Raw genomic sequence first — 19234 nt, 5'->3', positions numbered from 1 at the left:
GGAAGAAAGAACCGTACCCTAACTGATTTGGTTAACGCCATGTTAGACACATCGGGTCTCTCCAAGGCATGGTGGGGGGAGGCTTGATACGTCTCCAACGTATCTACTTTTCCAAACACTTTTGCCCTTGTTTTGGACTCTAACTTGCATGATTTGAATGGAACTTGTTGGGGAACGTAGCAGAAATTCAAAATTTTCCTACGTGTCACCAAGATCTATCTATGCTGAAACCAGCAACGAGGGGAGGGAGAGTGCATCTACATACCCTTGTAGATCGCTAAGCGGAAGCGTTTAAGAGAACGGGGTTGATGGAGTCGTACTCGTCGTGATCCAAATCACCGATGATCCTAGTGCCGAACGGGCGGCACCTCCGCGTTCAACACACGTACAGCCCGACGATGTCTCCCACGCCTTGATCCAGCAAGGAGAGAGGGAGAGGTTGAGGAAGACTCCATCCAGCAGCAGCACAACGGCATGGTGGTGGTGGAGGAGTGTGGCAATCCTGCAGGGCTTCGCCAAGCACCACGGGATATGAGGAGAAAGAGAGGGAGGGCTGCACCAACAGGCAGAGATCAGATCGCGTGTATTGGGCAGCCCCTAGGCCTCATATATATAGGGGAAGGGGAGGAGGGTGCGCCCCCTCTAGGGTTCCCACCCCTAGAGGGGCGGCAGCCCCAAACCCATCTATGGGTGGCGGCCACAAGGGGGGAGGAGAGGGAGGCGCAGGGAGTATGGGCCTTAGGGCCCATCTGCCCTTAGGGTTTGCCCCCTCTCCCCTTCTAGGCGCATGGGCCTTAGTGGGAGGCGCCCCAGCCCACCTAGGGGCTGGTGCCCTCTCACACTTGGCCCATGTATGCCTCTGGGGCCCATGCCCCCCCCGGTGGACCCCCGGACCCCTCCGGTGGTCCCAGTACATTACCGATAAACCCCGAAACCTTTTCGGTGACCAAAACAGGACTTCCCATATATAAATCTTTACCTCCGGACCATTCCGGAACTCCTCGTGACATCCGGGATCTCATCCGGGACTCCGAACAACATTCGGTAACCACATACAAACTTCCTTTATAACCCTAACGTCATCGAACCTTAAGTGTGTAGACCCTACGGGTTCGGGAGACATGCAGACATGACCGAGACGTTCTCCAGTCAATAACCAACAGCGGGATCTGGATACCCATGTTGGCTCCCACATGTTCCACGATGATCTCATCGGATGAACCACGATGTCAAGGACTTAATCAATCCCGTATACAATTCCCTTTGTCTATCGGTACGATACTTGCCCGCGATTCGATCGTCGGTATCCCGATACCTTGTTCAATCTCGTTACCGGCAAGTCTCTGTACTCGTTCCGTAACACATCATCCCGTGATCAACTCCTTGATCACATTGTGCACATTATGATGATGTCCTACCGAGTGGGCCCAGAGATACCTCTCCGTCACACGGAGTGACAAATCCCAGTCTCGATTCGTGCCAACCCAACAGACACTTTCGGAGATACCCGTAGTGTACCTTTATAGCCACCCAGTTACGTTGTGACGTTTGGCACACCCAAAGCACTCCTACGGTATCCGGGAGTTGCACAATCTCATGGTCTAAGGAAATGATACTTGACATTAGAAAAGCTTTAGCATACGAACTACACGATCTAGTGCTATGCTTAGGATTGGGTCTTGTCCATCACATCATTCTCCTAATGATGTGATCCCGTTATCAACGACATCCAATGTCCATGGTTAGGAAACCGTAACCATCTGTTGATCAACGAGCTAGTCAACTAGAGGCTTACTAGGGACATGGTGTTGTCTATGTATCCACACATGTATCTGAGTTTCCTATCAATACAATTCTAGCATGGATAATAAACGATTATCATGAACAAGGAAATATAATAATAACTAATTTATTATTGCCTCTAGGGCATATTTCCAACAGTCTCCCACTTGCACTAGAGTCAATAATCTAGTTCACATCGCCATCTGATTAACACTCACAGGTCACATCGCCATGTGACCAACATCCAAAGAGTTTACTAGAGTCAATAATCTAGTTCACATCACTATGTGATTAACACTCAAAGAGTTCTGGGTTTGATCATGTTGCTTGTGAGAGAGGTTTTAGTCAACGGGTCTGCTACATTCAGATCCGTATGTACTTTGCAAATCTCTATGGCATCTCCTAGATGCAGCTACCACGTTCTATTTGGAGCTATTCCAAATAACTGTTCTACTATACGAATCCAGTTTACTACTCAGAATAATCTGGATTAGTGTCAAAGTTTGCATCGGCGTAACCCTTTACGACGAACTCTTTTACCACCTCCATAATCGAGAAAATTCCTTAGTCCACTAGTTACTAAGGATAACTTTGACCGCTGTCCTGTGATCCATTCGTAGATCACTCTTGTACCCCTTGACTGACTCATGGCAAGGCACATTTCAGGTGCGGTACGCAGCATAGCATACTGTAGAGCCTATGTCTTATGCATAGGGGACGACCTTCGTCCTTTCTCTCTATTCTGCCATGGTCGAGCTTTAAGTCTTAACTTCATACCTTACAACTCAGGCAAGAACTCCTTCTTTGACTGGTCCATCTTGAACACCTTCAAGATCATGTCAAGGTATGTGCTCATTTGAAAGTACCATTAAGCGTTTTGATCTATCCTTATAGATCTTGATGCTCAACGTTCAAGTAGCTTAATCCAGGCTTTCCATTGAAAAACACTTTCCAAATAACCCTATATGCTTTCCAGAAATTCTACGTCATTTCTGATCAACAATATGTCAACAACATATACTCATCAGAAATTCTATAGTGCTCCCACTCACTTCTTTCGAAATACAAGTTTCTCATAAACTTTGTATACACCCAAAATCTTTGATCATCTCATCAAAGCATACATTCCAACTCCGAGTTGCTTACTCTAGTCCTTAGAAGGATTGCTGGAGCTTTGCATACTTATTAGCATCTTTCAGGATTGACAAAACCTTCCGGTTGTATCACATACAACCTTTCCTCAAGAAAATCGTCGAGGAAACAATGTTTTGACATCATATCTGCAAGATTTCATAAATAATGCAGTAATCGCTAATATAATTCCAACAGACTCTTAGCATCGCTACGAGTGAGAAAGTCTCATCGCAGTCTACTCCTTGAACTTGTCGGAAAACATCTTAACGACAAGTCGAGCTTTCTTAATGGTGATACCTACCATCATTGTCCGTTTTCCTTTTAAAATCCATATGTACCTAACAGCCTTACGACCATCAAGTAGTTCTTCCAAAGTCTACACTTTGTTTTCATACATGGATCCTATCTCGGATTTTATGGCCTCGAGCCATTTATCAGAATCCGGGCCCACCATCGCTTCTCCATAGCTCATAGGTTCATTGTTGTCTAGCAACATGACTTCCAAGACAGGATTACGTACCACTCTGAAGTAGTACGCATCCTTGTCATCCCACGAGGTTTGGGAGTGACTTGATCCGAAGTCTCATGATCAATATCATAAGCTTCCACTTCAATTGGTGTAGGTGCCACAGGAACAACTCTTTGTGCCCTGCTATACACTAGTTGAAGTGATGGTTCAATAACCTCATCAAGTCTCCACCATCCTCCCACTCAGTTCTTTCGAGAGAAACTTTTCCTTCAGAAAGGACCTGATTCTAGAAACAATCCCTCATTGCTTTCGAATCTGAGACGGGAGGTATACCCAACTGTTTTGGGTGTCCTATGAAGATGTATTTATCCGCTTTGGGTTCGAGCTTATCGGCCTGAAACTTTTTCACATAAGCGTCGCAGCCCCAAACTTTTAAGAAATGACAACTTAGGTTTCTCTAAACCATAGTTCATACGGTGTCATCTCATCGGAATTACGTGGTGCCCTATTTAAAGTGAATGTGGTTGTCTCTAATGCCTAACCCATAAACTATCATGGTAATTCGATAAGAGACATCATGGTATGCATCATATCCAATAGGGTGCAGTTATGATGTTCGGACACACCATCACACTATGGTGTTCCAGGCTATATCAGTTGTGAAACAATTTCCACAATGTCTTAATTCTGTGCCAAACTCGTAATTCAGATATTCATCTCTATGATCATATCATAGATACTTCATCCTCTTGTCACGACGATCTTTCAACTTCACCCTGAAATTACTTGAACCTTTCAATAATTCAGACTCGTGATTCATCAAGTAAATATACTCAACATCTACTCAAATCATCTGTGAAGTAAGAACATAACGATATCCACTACACGCCTCAGCACTCATTGGACTGCACACATCAAAATGTATTTCTTCCAACAAGTTGCTTTCTAGTTCCATTCTACTGAAACCGAGGATTTCAGTCATCTTGCCCATGTGGTATGATTTGCATGTCTCAAGTGATTCAAGATCAAGTGAGTTCAAACGGTCCATTTGCATGGAGTTTCTTCATGCATATACACCAATAGACATGGTTCGCATGTCTCAAACTTTTCAAAAACGAGTGAGCCCAAAGATCCATCAACATGGAGCTTCTTCATGCGTTTTATACCGATATGACTTACGTGGCAGTGCCATAAGTAGGTGGTACTATCATTACTATCTTATATCTTTTGGCATGAACATGTGTATCACTACGATCGAGATTCAATAAACCATTCATTTTAGGCGTAAGACCATTGAAGGTATTATTCAAATAAACAGAGTAACGATTATTCTCCTTAAATGAATAACCTATTGCGATAGGCATAATCCAATCATGTCTATGCTCAACGCAAACACCAATCTCGATGGTAGAGGGAGCGTACGATATTTGATCAACCTTGGAAATACTTCCAACACATATCGTCATCTCACCTTTAGCTAGTCTCCATTTATACCGTAGCTTTTATTTCGAGTTACTAACACTTAGCAACCGAACCGGTATCTAATGCCCTGGTGCTACTAGGAGTACTAGTAAAGTACACATCAACACAATGTATATCCAATATACTTCTATTGACCTTGCCAGCCTTCTAATCTACCAAGTATCTAGGGTAATTCTGCTCCAGTGGCTGTTCCCCTTATTACAGAAGCACTCAGTCTCGGGTTTGGGATCAACCTTGGGTTTCTTCACTAGAGCAGCAGCTGAATTGCCGTTTCATGAAGTGTCCCTTTGTTCCCTTGCCCTTCTTGAAACTAGTGGTTTCACCAACCATCAACAATTGATGCTCCTTATTGATTTCTACTTTCGCGGTGTCAAACATCGCGAATATCTCAAGGATCATCATATATGTCCCTGATATATTATAGTTCATCACGAAGCTCAAGCAGCTTGGTGGTAATGACTTCGGAGAACCATCACTATTTCATCTGGAAGATCAACTCCCACTCGATTCAAGCGATTGTTGTACTCAGAAAATCTGAGCACAAGCTCAATAATTGAGCTTTTCTCCCTTAGTTTGCAGGCTAAGAAAATCGTCGGAGGTCTTATACCTCTTGACGTGGGCACGAGCCTGAAATCCCAATTTCAGCCCTCGAAACATCTCATATGTTTCGCGACGTTTCAAAGCATCTTCGGTGCCTCAACTCTATACCGTTTAACTGAACTATCACGTAGTTATCAAAATGTGTATGTCAGATGTTCGCAACATCCACAGACGACGTTCGAGGTTCAGCACACTGAGCGGTGCATTAAGGACATAAGCCTTCTATGAAGCAATGAGGACAATCCTCAGTTTACGGACCTAGTCCGCATAATTACTACTATCAACTTTCAACTAAATTTTCTCTAGGAACATATCTAAACAGTAGAACAGAAGCGCGAGCTACGACATAATTTGCGAAGACCTTTTGACTATGTTCAGGATAATTAAGTTCATCTTATGAACTCCCACTCAGATAGACATCCCTCTAGTCATCTAAGTGATTACATGATCCGAGTCAACTAGGCCGTGTCCGATCATCACGTGAGACGGACTAGTCAACATCGGTGAACATCTTCATGTTGATCGTATCTACCATACGACTCATGCTCGACCTTTCGGTCTTCTGTGTTCCGAGGCCATGTCTGTACACATGCTAGGCTCGTCAAGTCAACCTAAGTGTTTCGCGTGTGTAAATCTGTCTTACACCCGTTGTATGTGAACGTAAGAATCTAACACCCGATCATCACGTGGTGCTTCGAAACACGAACTGTCGCAACGGTGCACAGTTAGGGGGAACACTTTCTTGAAATTTTAACGAGGGATCATCTTATTTACTACCGTCGTTCTAAGCAAATAAGATGTATAAACATGATAAACATCACATGCAATCAAATAGTGACATGATATGGCCAATATCATATTGCTCCTTTTGATCTCCATCTTCGGGGCTCCATGATCATCATCGTCACCAGCATGACACCATGATCTCCATCATCATGATCTCCATCATTGTGTCTCCATGAAGTCGTCTCGCCAACTATTACTTCTACTACTACAGCTAACGGTTAGCAATAAAGTAAAGTAATTACATGACGTTTATGTTGACACGCAGGTCATAAATAAATTAAGACAACTCCTATGGCTCCTGCCGGTTGTCATACTCATCGACATGCAAGTCGTGATTCCTATTACAAGAACATGATCAATCTCATACATCACATATATCATTCATCACATCCTTTGGCCATATCACATCACATAGCATACCCTGCAAAAACAAGTTAGACGTCCTCTAATTATTGTTTGCATGTTTTACGTGGCTGCTATGGGTTTCTAGCAAGAACGTTTCTTACCTACGCAAAACCACAACGTGATATGCCAATTGCTATTTACCCTTCATAAGGACCCTTTTCATCGAATCCGATCCGAGTAAAGTGGGAGAGACAGACACCCGCCAGCCACCTTATGCAACTAGTGCATGTTTGTCGGTGGAACCAGTCTCACGTAAGAGTACGTGTAAGGTCGGTCTGGGCCGCTTCATCCCACGATGCCACCGAATCAAGATAAGACTAGTAACGGCAAGATAATTGACAATATCGACACCCACAACTACTTTGTGTTCTACTCGTGCATAGTAACTACGCATAGACCTAGCTCTGATACCACTGTTGGGGAATGTAGCAGAAATTCAAAATTTTCCTATGTGTCACCAAGATCTATCTATGCTGAAACCAGCAACGAGGGAAGGGAGAGTGCATCTACATACCCTTGTAGATCGCTAAGCGGAAGCGTTTAAGAGAACGGGATTGATGGAGTCGTACTCATCGTGATCCAAATCACCGATGATCCTAGTGCCGAACGGACGGCACCTCCGCGTTCAACACACGTACAGCCCGACGATGTCTCCCATGCCTTGATCCAGCAAGGAGAGAGGGAGAGGTTGAGGAAGACTCCATCTAGCAGCAGCACAACGGCGTGGTGGTGGTGGAGGAGTGTGGCAATCCTGCAGGGCTTCGCCAAGCACCACGGGATATGAGGAGAAAGAGAGGGGGGCTGCACCAACAGGCAGAGATCAGATCGCGTGTATTGGGCAGCCCCTAGGCCTCATATATATAGGGGAAGGGGAGGAGGGTGCGCCCCCTCTAGGGTTCCCACCCCTAGAGGGGCGGCAGCCCCAAACCCATCTATGGGTGGCGGCCACAAGGGGGGAGGAGAGGGAGGCGCAGGGAGTATGGGCCTTAGGGCCCATCTGCCCTTAGGGTTTGCCCCCTCTCCCCTTCTAGGCGCATGGGCCTTAGTGGGAGGCGCCCCAGCCCACCTAGGGGCTGGTGCCCTCTCACACTTGGCCCATGTATGCCTCTGGGGCCCATGGCCCCCCCGGTGGACCCCCGGACCCCTCCGGTGGTCCCGGTACATTACCGATAAACCCCGAAACCTTTCCGGTGACCAAAACAGGACTTCCCATATATAATTCTTTACCTCCGGACCATTACATAACTCCTCGTGACGTCCGGGATCTCATCCGGGACTCCGAACAACATTCGGTAACCACATACAAACTTCCTTTATAACCCTAGCGTCATCGAACCTTAAGTGTGTAGACCCTACGGGTTCGGGAGACATGCAGACATGACCGAGACGTTCTCCGGTCAATAACCAACAGCAGGATCTGGATACCCATGTTGGCTCCCACATGTTCCACGATGATCTCATCGGATGAACCACGATGTCAAGGACTTAATCAATCCCATATACAATTCCCTTTGTCTATCGGTACGATACTGGCCCGAGATTCGATCGTCGGTATCCCGATACCTTGTTCAATCTCGTTACCGGCAAGTCTCTTTACTCGTTCCGTAACACATCATCCCGTGATCAACTCCTTGATCACATTGTGCACATTATGATGATGTCCTACCGAGTGGGCCCAGAGATACCTCTCCGTCACACGGAGTGACAAATCCCAGTCTCGATTCGTGCCAACCCAACAGACACTTCCGGAGATACCCGTAGTGTACCTTTATAGCCACCCAGTTACGTTGTGACGTTTGGCACACCCAAAGCACTCCTACGGTATCCGGGAGTTGCACAATCTCATGGTCTAAGGAAATGATACTTGACATTAGAAAAGCTTTAGCATACGAACTACACGATCTAGTGCTATGCTTAGGATTGGGTCTTGTCCATCACATCATTCTCCTAATGATGTGATCCCGTTATCAACGACATCCAATGTCCATGGTTAGGAAACCGTAACCATCTGTTGATCAACGAGCTAGTCAACTAGAGGCTTACTAGGGACATGGTGTTGTCTATGTATCCACACATGTATCTGAGTTTCCTATCAATACAATTCTAGCATGGATAATAAACGATTATCATGAACAAGGAAATATAATAATAACTAATTTATTATTGCCTCTAGGGCATATTTCCAACAGAACTAACCTGGACTGACGTTGTTTTCAGCAGAACTACCATGGTGTTATTTATGTGCATGATCAAACGTTCTCGGAATGACCTGAAACTTCACGAAGACACTTCTCAGAAAATAAGAAAAATACCTGCCAAAGATGAAGGCCAGGGGCCCATCGTCTTGCCACGAGGGTGGGGGGCGCGCCCCCTACCTCGTGGGCCCCCTGTTGCGTCTCCGACTCCAACTCCACCTCCATATATTGAGTTTCGATGAGAAAAAATCAGAGAGAAGAAATCATCGCGTTTTATGATACGGAGCCGCCGCCAAGCCCTAAAACCTCTCGGGAGGGCTGATCTAGAGTCCGTTCGGGGCTCCGGAGAGGGGAATCCATCGCCATCGTCATCATCAACCATCCTCCATCACCAATTTCATGATGCTCACCGCCGTGCGTGAGTAATTCCATCTTAGGCTTCCTGGACGGTGATGGGTTGGATGGGATCTATCATGTAATAGAGTTAGTTTTGTTAGGGTTTGATCCCTAGTGTCCACTATGTTCTGAGATTGATGTTGCCATGACTTTGCTATGCTTAATGCTTGTCACTAGGGCCCGAGTGCCATGATTTCAGATCTGAACCTATTATGTTTTCATCAATATATGAGTGTTCTTGATCCTATCTGGCAAGTCTATAGTCACCTATTATGTGTTATGATCCGTTAACCCCGAAGTGACAATAATCGGGATACTTACCGGTGATGACCGTAGTTTGAGGAGTTCATGTATTCACTATGTGTTAATGCTTCGTTCCGGTTCTCTGTTAAAAGGAGGCCTTAATATCCCTTAGTTTCCGTAAGGACCCCACTACCACGGGAGGGTAGGACAAAAGATGTCATGCAAGTTCTTTTCCATAAGCACATGTGACTATATTCAGAATACATGCCTACATTATATCAATGAACTGGAGCTAGTTCTGTGTCATCCTAGGTTATGACTGTTACATGATGAACTGCATCCGGCATAATTCTCCATCACTAATCCATTGCCTACGAGCTTTCCATATATTGTGCTTTGCTTATTTACTTTTCCGTTTCTATTGCTATCATCACTACAAAATACCAAAAATATTACTTTTACTACTGTTACCTTTTGCTACCGTTATCACCACTATCATATTACTTTGCTACTAAACACTTTGTTGCAGATATTAAGTTTCCAGGTGTGGTTGAATTGACAACTCAGCTGCTGATACTTGAGAATATTCTTTGGTTCCCCTTGTGTTGAATCAATAAATTTGGGTTGAATACTCTACCCTCGAAAACTGTTGCGATCCCCTATACTTGTGGGTTATCAAGACTATTTTCTGGCGCCGTTGCCGGGGAGCATAGCTCTATTCTTTGAGTCACTTGGGATATATATATCTGCTTATCATTATGAAGAACTTGAGAGATCCAAAAACCAAGATCTATCCCTCAACTACGAGGGGAGGTAAGGAACTGCCATCTAGCTCTGCACTTGATTCACCTTCTGTTTTGAGTAAGCTTGCGACACCTACACCTGCTTCTGCTATTCGTTCTGATATGTCGCATGTTATTGATGATGCCACTTCTGCTATGCATGATACTAATGATGAAACTACCTCTATGCCTGATACTACTATGTCACTTAGTGCTTTTCTTGATGAACAACTTGCTAGGGCTAGAGAAATTGAAAATATTGAATCTGATGATACTGATGAAAGTGATGATGAAGAAACATTTGCCATTCCTAAGGGTTATGTTTTTGATCAAGATGCTTCTTTAGCTATTTTAGCTTGCAGAAATAGAACTGAACTTAAAAAATTATTATCTAAATGGAGTAAGCAATCTCTAAATGATAGAGTGAAGCCTGACCCTGCTTTGGCTACTTCACCTATCTTTGTTACTGATAAGGATTATGAATTCTCTGTTGATCCTGATATAATTACTTTGGTTGAGTCTGATCCTTTTCATGGTTATGAATCTGAAACTGTTGTGGCACATCTTACTAAATTGAATGATATAGCTACCCTGTTCACTAAAGATGAGAGAACTCATTACTTTTATATCCTTAAAATATTTCCGTTCTCATTAAAGGGTGATGCTAAGATATGGTTTAACTCTCTTGATCCTGGTTGTGTGTGTAGTCCCTAGGATATGATTTATTACTTCTCTGCTAAATATTTCCCTGCTCATAAGAAACAAGCTGCTTTAAGGGATATATATAATTTTGTGCAAATTGAAGAAGAGAGTCTCCCACAAGCTTGGGGGAGGCTTCTCCAATTACTTAATGCTTTCCCTGATCATCCTCTTAAGAAAAATGAAATAGTTGATATCTTTTATAATGGACTAACCGATGCCTCCAGAGATTACCTGGATAGTTGTGTTGGTTCTGTTTTCAGGGAAAGAGCACCGAATGAAGCTGAAATTATATTGAATAATATGTTGACAAATGAAAATAATTGGACACCTCCGGAGCCAATTCCTGAGCCTATTCCTAAACCAACTCCGAAGAAGAGGGGTATTCTATTTCTCAGTCCTGAAGATATGCAAGAGGCAAAGAAATTTATGAAAGAAAAGGGTATTAAAGCTGAAGATGTTAAGAATTTACCTCCTATTGAAGAAATACATGGTCTTAATTTACCGCCTATTGAAGAAACATATAATCCTAATCCTTTACCTATCAAAGAAACTCATGGTCTTGATAACCCGACACAGATAGTAAAGGTAAATTCTCTCTATAGATATGATAAAGCTATAATCCCATTTACTAAAATTGCTAGCCCATACTTAGATGAGTTTGATAAATTTATGGCTAAGAAAGAAGATTTTAATGCTTATTTTGGTAGAGAATTAAAATACAATTCAAATATGCTTGGACACTTGGGTGATTATATGGCTAATGTCAAAGGTGAACTTAAACTTATTAGTAAACATGCTTCGATGGTTACCACTCAAGTAGAACATGTACTTAAAGCTCAAAATGATTTGCTTAATGAATTGAATAGTAAAGATAATGATTATGCTGTTAGAGTGGCTACTAGAACTGGTAGAATGACTCAGGAACCTTTGTATCCTGAAGGCCACCCTAAGAGAATTGAGCAAGATTCTCAGAGAAATAATATAGATGCACCTAGTCCTTCTAAAAGGAAGAAAAAGAAAAAATGATAGGACTTTGCATGCTTCTAGTGATCCTATTGTTGAAACACCTGAGAATCCAAATGATATTTCTATTTCTGATGCTGAAACACAATCTGGTAATGAACCTGAAACTAGTGATAATGTTAATAATAATGTTCATGATGATGCTCAACCTAGTAATGATAATGATATAGAAATTGAACATGCTGTTGATCTTGATAACCCACAATCAAAGGATCAACGTTATGATAAGAAAGACTTTGTTGCTAGGAAACATGGTAAAGAAAGAGAGCCCTGGGTTCAGAAAACCCATGCCTTTTCCTCCCAAACCATCCAAGAAAAAGGATGATGAGGATTTTGAGCGCTTTGCTGAAATGATTAGACCTATCTTTTTGCGTATGCGATTAACTGATATCCTCAAAACCAATCCTTATGCTAAGTACATGAAAGATATTATTACAAATAAAAGAAAGATACCGGAAGCTGAAATTTCCACCATGCTTGCTAATTATACTTTTAAGGGTGGAATACCAAAGAAACTTGGAGATCTAGGAGTACCCACTATACCATGCTCCATTAAAAGAAATTATGTTCAAATTGCTTTATGTGATCTCGGAGCTGGTGTTAGTGTTATGCCTCTCACTCTATATCGTAGACTTTATTTGAATAAGTTGACACCCACTGAAATATCTTTGCAAATGGCTGATAAATCAACTGCTATACCTGTCGGTATTTGTGAGGATGTGCCTGTTGTAGTTGCAAACGTTACTATTTTAACGGACTTTGTTATTCTTGATATTCCCGAGGACGATAGTATGTCTATTATTCTTGGAAGACCTTTTTTGAATACTGCAGAGGCTGTCATTGATTGCACTAAAGGCAATGTCACTTTTCATGTTAATGGTAATGAGTATATGGTACACTTTCCGAGGAAACAACCTCAAGTTCATAGTATCAACTCTATTGGAAAAATTCCATCGATTATATTTGGAGGTTTTGAATTTCCTCTTCCTACTGTCAAGAAGAAATATGATATTCTTATTATTGGGGATGTGCATATCCCCGTTGAGGTAACATAGTGTTATTCGAAATTTCTCCGGTTCCATGTTATTTGGAATGAGTTCGTTAACAAGACTTGATCAACCTTGTTAGTGGATTTCTTTTGATGATCATGAGATGGATGAAACTAGAAGGCACAACTTTCTGTATCCCACTTTTACTTTCTGTTATTTATATTAAATAAAATAAAAATAAAAATTTGTCTGTCTGTTATCTGATTATCCGTGCAATATAAAAATACCTCGAAAATAGAAGTTTTCCAAATGCCCTGAAAATTAAATATGATTTTTTCTAGAATATTTGAGGATTTATGGAACAAAGAACACACCAAGGGGGCCAACCACCTTGCCATGAGGGTGGAGGGCGCGCCCACCCTCCTAGGGCGCGCCCCCTGCCTCATGGGCCAACGGTGGCCCTCCTCCACTTATTCTTGCACCCACACACTTCATCTTCCTCCCCCAAACACGAATAACCAGCTCAAACCCGAGTCCAAGCTCGTTTTGCTGCCATTTTCGATTTCCTTGCTCAAAGCACCTCTCACAAAACTGCTTGGGGAGATTGTTCCTTGGTATGTGACTCCTCCATTGGTCCAATTAGTTTTTGTTCTAGTGATTTATTCATTGCAAATTTTTGCTCCTTAGGTGACCCTGTTCTTGAGCTTGCATGTCAAATTTATATGGTCAAAAGTAGTTTTGATGCATGATATAGGCCCTAGGCACTTGTAGGAGTAGTTGCTATCAATATTATTGAGTTTGGTTTACTTTTATTTTGAAGTTACTAAAATTTTCAGAATTTTTCAGAGGAAGAATAATGCTTAGGAAAATGTTCCAAGGTGGTTCTTCAAAGAAGTAAGGACCCAGGCTTGCAATGCGTGATGCTGACGAAGAGCTACCGAGAGACGCTCCAGTGCGTCCTTGTGAGTGGCCTTCTAAAAATTTTATGGATCAAGCGGGAATAAAAGAAGAATTCAACGCATATTTGCGTAACGCTGATCTCGTGAGCTTCGAGGAAGAGAAGTGCAGTCAGTATCATGAGCTCACTAGCTCCTTTGTGAGGAGGTTTGAATTTTCCACTTCACGTAATTCTCCAACTATCCTGTTTGATCTTTATGATAAATCTTATACCAAGGACTTAGAGGATTTTACCACTGCATGCAAACTTCCACAATGGGGTAGTATAAGGGATCCTCGCAAATCTGAATTTAGAGATTTCCTTGCTGATATAACCATGGGAGAATCTAGAGATATTACACAAGCTACCATAGGGAGCATTCACTTTCCTGCCATACATTATTTTGCTCTCTTCATAGGCAGATGCATAAATGGTAAAGATAAAGCATGTCACGTGTGTGTCCCTGACCTCAGTATTCTTAGGAGTGCTGTGTTAGGAGACAAATCATATAATTTGGGAGCCATTGTTGCACGTAGGTTGCATCTTAATGGACGTAATGGAGATTTCTTTGGGGGAATTTATGCAACCCACGTAGCTAATTTTCTTGGTATAGATGTGCGCGAAGATGATATTGAATTACCTCCTGCCTATCTAGATTTTAATGCTATGGTTCACCACCAGTTTGTCGAGAGGAACGAATCACCTCTCTAGTATCGACTAATCTTTGACAGACGTCGTGCTGTCCGTATTACTCTCCCTGCTCCTGCTTTCTTTGATTATCAGGCAAGAGGAGGATATACTATTACCAGAGAGGAGGCAGATGGGTACGAGAGGAGAGAGGAGGCTGCTCATCGCCACGCTGCAGCTCAGCAGGCGATAGCTGCTGCATCACAGTACGATCCCAACAACTATTATTATGGATATCCACCAGGCTAGTCGTGGCCATAGACCAACTTAGGCCAAAAGCCTAAGCTTGGGGGAGTACGTATTTCCCACTGACATGACATTTATGTTCACACACTCATTACTAGATGTCGGTGCTCATACTTTTTCATTGTATCATCCATGCTAGTTTATTTTCCTTTTTATGCTTTCTTCTTGTGTATTTAATAAACCTTAAGAAAAACCAAAAAAAATAGTTGTAGCTTCTAGCTAGTTTTAATTTCCATGCTTGTAATAGTAATTAAAAAAAGAAAACCCAAAAATATTTCTTGTTCTTCTTTTGCTTTGGGGAGCTTTTCCGTGTAAATAGTTTTATTTCTTTTCTTTTATTTGGGGGTCGATAGGAGAAGACCATGATTAAATTGTTGAAGTGGCTCTTATATGCATAAATGTTGATCTGACAAAAGAGCCCATATTGCCTTGTCTTCTCTTGTTTATTGAATGCTTGCAGATTCCAGCTTAGTCCAATGCACGTGCACTATTACTATTATTCACACTATTTGGCCGTGCAAGTAAAAGGCAATTATGATGATATATGATGGACTGGCTGAGATGAGAAAAGCTGGTATGAACTCGACCTCTTTTGTTTTTGTAAATATGATTAGTTCATCGTTCCTGATTCAACCTATTATGAATAAAAATGTTTGCAATGACAACTAGAGATCATAGTTTCTTGTGCCATGCTTGATTAGCTATGAGTTATAATGGTTTACCTTGCGTGCCAACATGCTATTAAAATGGTTATGATGTGGTATGATAGGGTGGTATCCTCCTCTGAATGATTTAAGTGACTTGACTTGGCACATGTTCACGCATGTAGTTGAAACAAAATCAACATAGCCTTCACGATATTTATGTTCATGGTGGATTATATCCTACTCATGCTTGCATTCGGTGTTGATTAATTTTAATGCATGTTCATGACTGTTGTCGCTCTCCAGCTGGTCGCTTCCCAGTCTTTTGCTAGCCTTCACCTGTACTAAGCGAGAATACTGCTTGTGCATCCAAACTCCTTAAACCCCAAAGTTATTCCACATGAGTCCACTATACCTACCTATATACGGTATCTACCTGCCGTTCCAAGTAAATTTATATGTGCCAAACTCTAAACCTTCAAATAAATATCCTGTTTTGTATGCTCGAATAGCTCATGTATCAACTAGGTTGTCTGTATCTTCCATGTTAGGCGGGTTATTCTCAAGAGGAGTGGACTCCGCTCCTCACTCACGAGATAAATGGCTGGTCACCAGGATGCCCAGTCCCATGCTTTATGCAAACTAAATCAAAATAATTGCAAACAAAACTCTCCCTGGGACTCTTGTTAGTTGGAGGCACTCATTGTTTCGAGCAAGCCATGGATTGATGCTTGTGGTGGAAGGGGGAGCATAAACTTTACCATTCTGTTTGGAAACCGCCTATAATGTGTGTAGCATGGAAGATATCGCTATCTCTTGTTTGTTATGTTGACAATGAAAGTATACCGCTCAAAATATTATTCACCTCTATTTCAAAACCGAGCTCTGGCACCTCTACAAATCCCTGCTTCCCTCTGCGAAGGGCCTATCTACTTACTTTTATGCTGAGTCATCATCCTCTTATCAAAAAGCACCAGTTGGAGAACACCGTTGTCATTTGCATTCATTATTGTTAGTTTACATTGAGTATGACTTGACTGGATCTCTTTTACCATGAATTACAATGTCTAGTCAGTCCTTGGTCTTAAAAGGTGCTCTGCATTTATGTTTTGCGGTCTCAGAAAGGGCTAGCAAGATACCACCTTGTTATATCATATTATGATTGTTTTGAGAAAGTGTTGTCATCCGAGTTTTATTATTATGGCTCGCTAGTTGATTATGCTATTGACATGAGTAAACTTGAGACCTATGCGTTATTGCAAATGTGGTTAGTTATAATCTTTGCTGAAAACTTGAATGCTGGCTTTACATATTTACAACAACAAGAGCAAACAGAGTTTGTAAAAGTTTTTCTTTATCACTTTCAGTTTGTGAACTGAATTGCTTGAGGACAAGCAAAGGTTTAAGCTTGGGGGAGTTGATACGTATCCAACGTATCTACTTTTTCCAAACACTTTTGCCCTTGTTTTGGACTCTAACTTGCATGATTTGAATGGAACTAACTCGGACTGACGCTGTTTTTAGCAGAACTACCATGGTGTTATTTATGTGCAGGATCAAACGTTCTCGAAATGACCTGAAACTTCATGGAGACACTTTTCAGAAAATAAGAAACATACCTGCCAAAGATGAAGGCTAGGGGGGCCATCGTCTTGCCACGAGGGTGGGGGCGCGCCCCCTACCTCGTGGGCCCCCTGTTGCGTCTCCGACTCCAACTCCACCTCCATATATTGAGTTTCAATGAGAAAAAAATCAGAGAGAAGAAGTCATCGCGTTTTACGGTACGAAGCCGCCGCCAAGCCCTAAAACCTCTCGGGAGGGATGATCTGGAGTTCGTTTGGGGCTCCGGAGAGGGGAATCCATCGCCATCGTCATCATCAACCATCCTCCATCAGCAATTTCATGATGCTCATCGCCGTGTGTGCGTAATTCCATCATAGGCTTCCTGGACGGTGATGGGTTGGATGGGATCTATCATGTAATCGAGTTAGTTTTGTTAGGGTTTGATCCCTAGTGTCCACTATGTTCTGAGATTGATGTTGCCATGACTTTGCTATGCTTAATGCTTGTCACTAGGGCCCAAGTGCCATGATTTCAGATCTAAACCTATTATGTTTTCATCAATATATGAGTGTTCTTGATCCTATCTTGCAAGTCTATAGTCACATATTATGTGTTATGATCCGTTAACCCCGAAGTGACAATAATCGGGATACTTACCGGTCATGACCGTAGTTTGAGGAGTTCATGTATTCACTATGTGTTAATGCTATGTTCCGGTTCTCTATTAAAAGGAGGCCTTACTATCCCTTAGTTTCCGTAAGGACCCCGCTGCCACGGGAAGGTAGGACAAAAGATGTCATGCAAGTTCTTTTCCATAAGCACGTGTGACTATATTCGGAATACATGCCTACATTATATCAATGAACTGGAGCTAGTTCTGTGTCACCCTAGGTTATGACTGTTACATGATGAACCGCATCCGGCATAATTCTCCATCACTGATCCATTGCCTATGAGCTTTCCATATATTGTGCTTCGCTTATTTACTTTTCCGTTGCTATTGCTATCATCACTACAAAATACCAAAAATATTACTTTTACTACTATTACCTTTTGCTACCGTTATCACCACTATCATATTACTTTGTTACTAAAAACTTTGCTGCAGATATTAAGTTTCCAGGTGTGGTTGAATTGACAACTCAGCTACTAATACTTGAGAATATTCTTTGGCTCCCCTTGTGTCGAATCAATAAATTTGGGTTGAATACTCTACCCTCGAAAACTGTTGCGATCCCCTATACTTGTGGGTTATCAAGGCTATATTGACTGCATGTCATGTCCTAAACCGAGTTCCCACAAAGAATAAAGAGATAACTCCATTCGAGGAATGGGAGAAGAAAGTATTAAAGCTCTCTTATCTACGAACATGGGGTTGTTTGGCGAAAGTCAATGTGCCAATTCCAAATAAGCGCAAGATTGGACCAATGACCGTGGATTGTGTTTTCCTGGGATATGCTTGTTGGAAATATGCCCTAGAGGCAATAATAAATTGATTATTATTATATTTCCTTGTTCATGATAATCGTTTATTATCCATCCTAGAATTGTATTGATAGGAAACTCAGATATATGTGTGGATACATAGACAACACCATGTCCCTAGTAAGCCTCTAGTTGACTAGCTCGTTGATCAATAGATGGTCACGGTTTCCTGACCATGGACATTGGATGTTGTTGATAACGGGATCACATCATTAGGAGAATGATGTGATGGACAAGACCCAATCCTAAGCCTAGCACAAGATCATGTAGTTCGTATGCTAAAGCTTTTCTAATGTCAAGTATCATTTCCTTAGACCATGAGATTGTGCAACTCCCGGATACCGTAGGAGTGCTTTGGGTGTGCCAAACGTCACAACGTAAATAGGTGGCTATAAAGGTACACTACAGGTATCTCCGAAAGTGTCTGTTGGGTTGGCACGAATCGAGACTGGGATTTGTCACTCCGTGTAAACGGAGAGGTATCTCTGGGCCCACTCGGTAGGACATCATCATAATGTGCACAATGTGATCAAGGAGTTGATCACGGGATGATGTGTTACGGAACGAGTAAAGAGACTTGCCGGTAACGAGATTGAACAAGGTATCGGGATACCAACGATCGAATCTCGGGCAAGTATCGTACCGATAGACAAAGGGAATTGCATACGGGATTGATTAAGTCCT

This window comes from Triticum urartu, chromosome 3A (genome assembly GCF_056163025.1).
Source record: "Triticum urartu cultivar PI428250 chromosome 3A, HENAU_Tu73, whole genome shotgun sequence".
Taxonomy (NCBI): Eukaryota; Viridiplantae; Streptophyta; class Magnoliopsida; order Poales; family Poaceae; genus Triticum; species Triticum urartu.
This window is presented reverse-complemented; position numbering follows the sequence as displayed.